This window comes from Echinops telfairi, unplaced genomic scaffold (genome assembly GCF_000313985.2).
Source record: "Echinops telfairi isolate 266 unplaced genomic scaffold, ASM31398v2 ScPeMD7_7424;HRSCAF=8462, whole genome shotgun sequence".
NCBI classification, from domain to species: domain Eukaryota; kingdom Metazoa; phylum Chordata; class Mammalia; order Afrosoricida; family Tenrecidae; genus Echinops; species Echinops telfairi.
In genome coordinates, this window is record NW_022111324.1 from 52,288,757 (window position 1) to 52,296,859 (window position 8,103).

General features: G+C 53.2%; 1 protein-coding gene across 1 annotated transcript in view; it reads left to right on the forward strand.

The window, feature by feature from the left end:
- The window catches only part of MAPKAPK2 (MAPK activated protein kinase 2), a 53,580-nt gene that overhangs the window by 40,488 nt on the left and 4,989 nt on the right, over window positions 1–8,103 (forward strand). The window lies entirely within an intron of this gene.

The window sequence follows — 8,103 nt, forward strand, 5'->3', positions numbered from 1 at the left end:
CACCCACTGGCATGACCTGTTTTCTCACCCAGGTCTCCAAGCTAAAAAAAGGTAACTCCTAGTCTGTGGACGGGGTGACGGGGTGACCAAACCACCTGGCAGAGTGTCTGGCTGGAGGTCCTGGAGGTGCCTTGAGGTTTACTGGCCACAGGGCCTGGGGTGTCATGGCTGGCCTCTGATTTCTGTTTGGAAATTTGAGCTAAACTTCTTTGTGGTCTTATAAAGTATCATGTGCTAATTGTAAACCACTTGGGAAAGATAAAGGCAATTAAGTCACCAGAGCTTCTTTTTCCGAGATAATCACCGTTAACAGCTTATGGAGTATACATGACCTTCACGTTTTTCAGATATATATATTACACATAATATATCACACATCGTATATATTTAATATATATTTTCTATTCTATATATATATACACATTCACATGTATATACACAAAGGAACTTACAAAGTTTGTGGGAAGATGGAATTAAAAAAGACCATGGAATTTTTCCCGTGAACTTTTTGAAGTGCCCTCCTGTTTCTAGGAAGGGGCCCTGGTGGCATCGGGATTATGTGTTGGGCTGCTACCCTCCAGGTCAGCAGTTTGAAACCACCAGATGCTTTGTAGGAGAAAGATGAGGCTTTCTGCTCCTGTAGAGTTACAGGTTTGGAAACCCATAGAGGCAGTTCTGCTCTGCCCTAGTTCTCTCTGTCTCTCTGTGTATTCACACACATACTAAGGGCTATTCATGGAAACGCAGAGAAAATGATCTCCCGTATATACTCGTATATACACATTTTTAATGCAGTTTTTGTGGTAAAATTAGGTGCCTCAGCTGATAGTCGGGTCGGCTTATACTCGAGTCTATACGGTATGTACATATACGTATATATATGTGTGTGTGTGCATGTCATAACTCTACGGCCATCAAGCTGATTCTGAAAAAACTGGGTTCATCCAGTACATGGATCTTTATAGATTGTTTTTCACTTGCTATCAGATGTATAAATTAAGGCAATGACCGATTGGATTTGTGCTGCAAAGGAACTACATAGGAGCCTGTTACAGACAATGACAATGATGGTGGTGCAGAATCTAACGGGCACTTGGGAATCCATTTACCCATTAAGGAGTCTTCCAAAACACCATTTTCCTTAGTCTAGGTGATTTTTTTAAGCAGTCTGTCTCGCTGATGGCCATTCTGCTTGGCCCATCTTGTTCAGGCCTGTCTGTACAGCTCGCTACACTGACGAGGGCCTTCAGGAAGCTGTGATTCGTCCCTTGCGGTAGAATCTGCAAAGTGGAACCTTAGGTGGAAAGGGTTTGCCTGCGGGCACACAGCGTTGGATGGTGCTGATGCGGCTGGTGGTGGATAGCAAGGACAGGAGCGGGCAGTGCTGGCATCCTCTGTCTTACTGTGGAGTGTGGAACGAGGGGCCTGGGGCTCGCTCACCGTCCAGCTCTGCCCCTGACCACGGGCTGGAACACTGTGGCAGAAACCCGTGACTTCCCAGAGTCAGTGAGGTGCGTCCTTGAGCAGCAGAGTTGAGCATGACCAGCACCCATTCCGATCTCCTTGTGCCCACTTAGCGCAGCACTCGGAGGAGGTCCGTGCTGCTTCCCACCGGGCTGGCTCTGTCTGAGGAGGTTGCTGGCACCTGTGCCCCCACAGTTGCTGCTCTCCTTGCCACATCCTCCTCTCCTGTCCCACAAGACACTCGCGCCAGCCCCCTGTACATGGCACTGAGCAAGGCCCAGAGTCAGTGCAGGTGTGACCCCGGCTGTCTCCTGGGAACTCCGAGGAGGCCGTGGTGACAGCAAGCCCCACACGGGGACCACACACTGACTGCCTCAGTCCACCTTTCACGCCATTCCTGGCACCAGATGGGTCTTGGGAAGGGATGGCTTCCTCCTCTCATTACATGCACACCCTCCTCCTCAGCTGTTCCGTGCAGACGGGAAGGAAGGAGGGAGGGAGAGCCCAAGGCCGGGATGCCAAAGCCGGCCTCCCTCCAGTGTCCTGGGTGCCCCCTCTGCTTAGAGCTATTAATAACAAGCCGGTAAGGGAACTTGGCTTGCTCAGGATCCCCGCATTGCTGGGGCCGAGGCCAGGGAGGAGGAGGCCGCTGCCTGGCATAGTAATCGTGGCAGCTCCAAGGCAGAGCTTACCAAGCACCCTCTCAGCAATTTATAGCCTGTCGTGCCTGTACCCACGAGGTGAGCGCTGTTTCATCTTGGGTAGTGGAGGAGGAAACTGTCTTCCGAAGAGGTGGCAGAGCTTGCCAAGTTCGCGTGGCTAGGCAGTGGTGGAGCCTGTGGCCTGGGTCTTGTTCCTTGGCAGTCTTGCCCTCCCGTCCCCTGCTGGTGGGTGGCGCCTTAAGCGCGCAGCTTCCGGCTTCTTTCCTTCGCTGTCCTGGGTGGGCTTGGGGTCTTGCCCATGCCCCCCATGGTAGAGTAATGTCACGTGACAGGGGGGAGGGGAGGAGCTGTTCCCCGTCTCTCTGCTCCAGGTTCTAGCAGAGAGAACGGATCACAGGAGCGCCAATGTCTTCCACACAGCACTGCCCCCAGAGCTCCCTCCCGGCGTTGGGCTCAGTGGTTTGGTACGAAGCCCCTGCCACGCCTGCTGTAGTCCCGCACAGGTCACAGCAAGCCTGTTCTGCAGTGCCAGAAGGAGGCAGTGATGGATGGTCACGTCACGTCGTAGAATTCTCACCTTCCGCCCAGGAGACTAGCTTCAGTCCCTGGCCGCGGACTTCAAGTGCAGGCGCCCAGCACCGAGATGGGCCAGATGAACCCCCTGCGGGTTCCAGTGGCGTCTTGTGTGGTCTGCAGCAGTTGTGGGGACGGCACAGGACCGTGAGCTGGGACTGACTTGACAGCATCGGACAACCACAGTGCAAGAGGATTTCAGACACGCACTCCGTGGCCTTGAGGCAGGTCGCAGGATTAGTTCCAGACTGAACTTGAGTTTAGAATAGTTAGCAGCCCCAGCATTCTGAAGGCCTGTGACGTTTTCATTCGGGGACTCTTCCTTCAGATTTTGTCCGTCGGGACTGGGGTGTGGGGCCCTTGGGTCTCCATTGCCCTCCCTCCTTTCCCAGAGGAGTAAGAACTTTCCCCCGGCTCTTAGTGCCTGCTTGAACCTGTTGTCTTCCTGTTCACTTGGGCTGGCCCGGGTGGGCAGCTCAGGAATCCTGTCTCTCTCCCCACCTCCCCTGCTGTCTGTTCTTAGCCCTGTGCGCCTCCTCAGCACATTCTGGATTGCGTCTCTCCTGGCTTCCTGAGAGCCCCAGTTGTCGGAAAGTCTCTGTGTGGCCCTACCCCTGCCCCTGCCCCTGCCCCTGCGTGTCTGTTTGAAGGCCTTTCACGGCTCGGGGCTGGTTTTCACACCCCTCCTGAAGTTTCTGATGGACATTTGCCTTTGATGCCCCTTGGGGACAATCTGTAGTCTGTTTCTTGAAGAGTTTGGAAGTACTGCCTTCCCAGGTAAGGGCAGTGAACACGGTCCTGCTTTGCGTGCTGTTGTTCTGGATCAGGGTGCACTCTGGGGCAGAGCCTCTGGATACTTCGTGGGAAAGAAGTGAGGAGCAAGGTCTGTTGTTTGACTCAGAAAAACTAAACAAACAAAACAACAACAACAACAACCCTCCCCGCCCCCCCAAAAAACCCCAACTCTCACTAGCTGAGGAAGAGAGGTGGGGAGGGATTGAACACACAGTGGGTCTTGCCATGGGGGCACCTTTTTGTGGAGGCGATACGGCAGACTTAGATGCAAAAGGGCTTCAAGGAGCTCGAGAAGATGGAAAGGTGAAGATAATATAATTTTTCCACGAACTGTTTGAAACCTCCTGGTAAACAAAGGTATATTTCAAAAGGGAAAAAAAAAAGAAGTAAGATTTATCCTACATAGAATTTTGGAAGCATCTTAGAGCATATAGTAATATGCTTTTCTATTACTATATGCTAAATATCACTAAATCCAATTCCGTTTTCCCATCGAGAAGATCAGCTTTAGAAAGACAGGCAAGTGGCGTAGCAGAGCACTGGGATCACACTGGTGATTCCAAAGGCCAGGTAGGTATGCCGCATCCATCTCTTGCCTCTAGCAGCTGGAGAATTGCTGTGAGCCCGGCGGTGGGGTGTGACTCCAGGCTCTCTAGGCAGCTCCGCTCAGCACTGACCCCTGGGAGCTGGGCCCTGGCTGCAGAAGGTGACCTGGCCTGGCCAGGTCAGGGTAGTCACAGGACCTGGTACTGCTTCATCCTCAACTCCGAGCCCGTGCTGCTGCAGCGAGGGTGCTACATGGCCTCTGCGGGCTGCAAAGTGAATGAATGCCACTCAGATTCACCACGGCTCCCAGGAAGGCTGCACTGCCCTCAGTTAGATGTGGACAAGGCACCAAGACTTTGCCATTAAAAACGGAGCAATCCGAGAAGGAGGCTCAGCTCTCTGCTGCTTCTCAGGCCAACACTTGCCCCTTTGAATCTTCCACGCTGGGCCTCCAGGGGTGATGGAGGTCTGCCTGCTCAGCTGCTGGGACTCTGCTCTCCAGCCCCTTGAACAGGTCACTTTAAAAGAAACCAATCACAAAACCCTGTGTGGATTAGAGGGGGGTTTTCACTGTAGATCCTCAATTTTGTACTTAACTCAAACTCCTTGTCAAAGCGCCCAGTATGAGCACACCCCTGGTATGGCCCTTTGTCTCACTGGCTTATAAGCACCTCGTGGCTCCCTCCCCTCCTCCCCACTTTCCAGCCTCCCCACCACACCAGCATCTATTGAGTTCCTACAGCGGACAGTAGGAACGCAATAGATGCTCATTGGATTGAGTGATGGGCAAGCTCGGTGCGCCCTCCTGGTGTTCTTGTTGCTCAGTGCCGTCCAGTCGGTTCCGACCGTGTGCAGCAGAGTGAAACGCCGCCCAGCCCTGCACCTTCCTCACGGCTGATCTTATGTCTGAGCCGGCTGTTGCAGCCCCGGTGCCAGTCCCTCTTGCAGAGGCTCTTCTTTTTCTCGGTCCCTCTACTTCACCAAGCATGCTGGCCTCCCTCAGGGACTGGTCTCTCCTGACAGCATGTGTAAAGTGTATGAGATGAAGTCTCTTCATCTTTGCCTCTGAGGAGCATTCTGGCAGTACTTTTTCCAAGACGGGCTTGCTTGTGTATCTGGCAGTCCATGGTACTGTCAGTATTCTTCACCATGGTCCATCCAGATGAATGAAGGTCAAGGTCGTACAATGGAGACCCATGTAATTTTCTCTAAAAGCCACTAGGTGGCAGCATGCCCCCATGGGGACCCTACCACTTTGTTCATTGGACTCTGGGTGCCCTCTCCCTGCCAGCCAGTCAGTGCTGACTCATGGTGAGCCCCTATGGGTTTCTGAGACAATAACTGTTTACCGGACTTTAAAGCCCAGCCTCTCTCCTGTGGAGCTCCTGGTGGTTTCGAACTGACCACCATGTGGATCGCAGCCCAATATGTAACCACTACGCCCCTGCTGGGCCCCAGGAAGGCGAACGATGGGGCTCTCTCCTCCAGTAACGAGTTAGTCTCGGAAACCCACAGGGGCAGTTCTGTCCCGCTCTGTAGGATGGCTGAGTCTGCATCGACTCAATGGCAGGGAGTTTAGTGGTTCTTTATTTTGTGCCCAGGAAAGGGAGCCCTGATGGCTTAGGTGTTTACGCATTGGGCTGCTAACCCAAGGTCAGCAGTTCAAATCTTCCAGGTGTTCTACTGGAGAAAGATGACGTTTCCACGAAGTTTTAATAGCCTCAGGAAAATGGGGCTGTTCTACTTTGACCTATAGGGTTTTAAGGGGTCTGAATTGACCAGTTGGGGTCTGGCACCCTAGAAAGCTCTGATTTACCTGGCTGTTGTTTCAAGGGTCTTGTGTCAGCAGCAGCGTGCATTGGGGGTCCTGAGCAGTCCTGAGCTCCACACCCCTCTGAAGTCTGGGTGCTGTAGTGGTGAAGGTATGGCCTTTCCCCAGGGACTTAGCCTTCGTCTCCCCATCCTGTAAAGTGGAAGTTATTGTAAAACTAGGAAGGCTCTGCGTGTCACAGCTAACTGGATGCGGTTCTGTTGTGGGGCATTCTTGTATTTGCCTTTGGCCTCCGTAATCTGGCTGCATCCTGGTTGTGTGATTTTTATCTCCCAGCCCCCTGCGCTTCCCTGCAGCGTTACTCTGTCCTCTGTCAGGAGCTTGCCATGAGCTTGCCGCTGTCCCTGCCTGCTCAGCAGTCTCCCGCATCCCTCCCCAGGCCTCTTGTCCACAGCAGTCAGAGGCCGCCCTGGAAGGTGCTAACTGCTCTGCCTCTGTGCTGGGTGTGTAGCAGGCGGCTGCGTGCCATGAAAATCACAGCCATTATTATTGAGCACACACACTTGACTCCTGGCAGTACGTCCATGAGCTAGAAACTTATCCCCATTTGACAAAGGAGGAGTGTGTCAGAATGCTTTGGGCACTAAGGAATATAAAAATGCGCTGAAAGCAATTTACCAGAAAGGAAAGCTAATTATCTTATCAACGAAGGCATCCCCAGGGCCACTGTTCTCACCGCTGCTGTCTGTTGGCTGCCTTCCCCACTGCCCTGGCTTGTCCTCTTAAAGTACCAGAGTGCTACTCCCTGCTCCTGCCCCAGGTGCCCATGCAGGAGAGGTGGGAGTGCCTGTGCTCCCTTTAAGAGGCACCTCAGCAGCTTTCCTGCAGAGTACTTCTTGGTCAGCGCTGAGTCTCAGTCTCAGTCCCAAGCCATTTACTGACAGACGGACAGGAATTACTACACTATTGCCTTCCCCTCTGGCCCAGCCACCTCGGCCAACACGTTCAGTAACTTCTCAGTGTTGTAGACACAGTAAGAACCGGGATCCAGACCGGTGTCTGGCTGACCCCAGGGGCCGTCTGTTGATGGATGGGAATAAACCACATCACCCTGGTTCTGGGATGCAAGGTTTGGCCTATGGAGGTGTCTCTTCATGCCCTTAGCTGGGGAATAGTTCAGCGGGACAGCAGGCCCAAAGCCTGACCTCAGTGGAGCTGACGGCCGCAGGAGGGAAGCATGCTTAATGCGGGTAAGGCATGCTGGTGGCACAGCGTTTAAAGTGCTTGGCTGAAGGAAAGGAGAAAGCGGTGGCAGTCTGCTACCAGCAAGAGTCCCCAAAAGCACCCCCGCTGCCATCAGGTCAGTTCCGACTTAAATCTGATCCATAGCGCCCGACAGACTGTCCTTGTAGGTTTCCAAGACCATAATTCTGTTTTCTTTTGGTTTGGTGAATACGTTTATCGTCTCCTGTGGGAAACCCTCATGGGAGAGTATGGTTTGGTTTAGCTCGCGGCAGCTCTCTTCTGAGCTACCCGACCTTTCTTCTGGGCTGATTTTGGGATGATTCCACCTCTTCTTTGTAGCACCTCTCCTAGGCGCCTTCTCGTGACTGGATCCCCGCATGGCCGCACGTGCTGCCTTGCGCATCTCCTCCATCACGCCAGGAGCTCTGCTGTTCTGCCTGTACCGAGGGCAGTTTCTTGTAAGCGCCCTCATCTTCTTCCCTTAGGTACCGCGGGTGAGACACTGTAACTCTTTAAGCAGTGGTTCTCAACCTTCCTAATGCTGCGATCCTTTAATACAGTTCCTCATGTTGTGGTGAGCCCCCAACCATAACACTATTTTAGTTGCTACTTCATAACTATAAGTCTTTCTACTGTGATGACTTGGGCGGCCCATGTGAAATGGTCGTTCGCCCCCAGGTTGAGAACCGCTCTTCCCAGGGAGAGAGAACCTGGTTTTCTCCTGTGGAGTCGCTGGTGGTTTCCAGCAGCCAATGCACAGCCACTGCGTCTCCAGGGCTCCTGTTTACACTGACCGATGGAAGGCTTGGGAAGCTCTAAACCGTGATGAGAGATAGCCTCACCTTTCTTGCTGATGGGTTGAACCTCCTGCTTGGCAGCTAGCAGTTCAGGGCCCAGCCCGCAGTGCCACCAGGGCTCCTGAAGCCTTGTAAACCCCGTGGGGGCAGTTCTGCTCTGTCCTAAGGGGCTGCTTGCTGTGAGGCAGGATGGACTGAGGGCAGTAGGGGTGGCTGTTTTGGTTTGGAGTGGCTGGAACCAGGAGGAGGC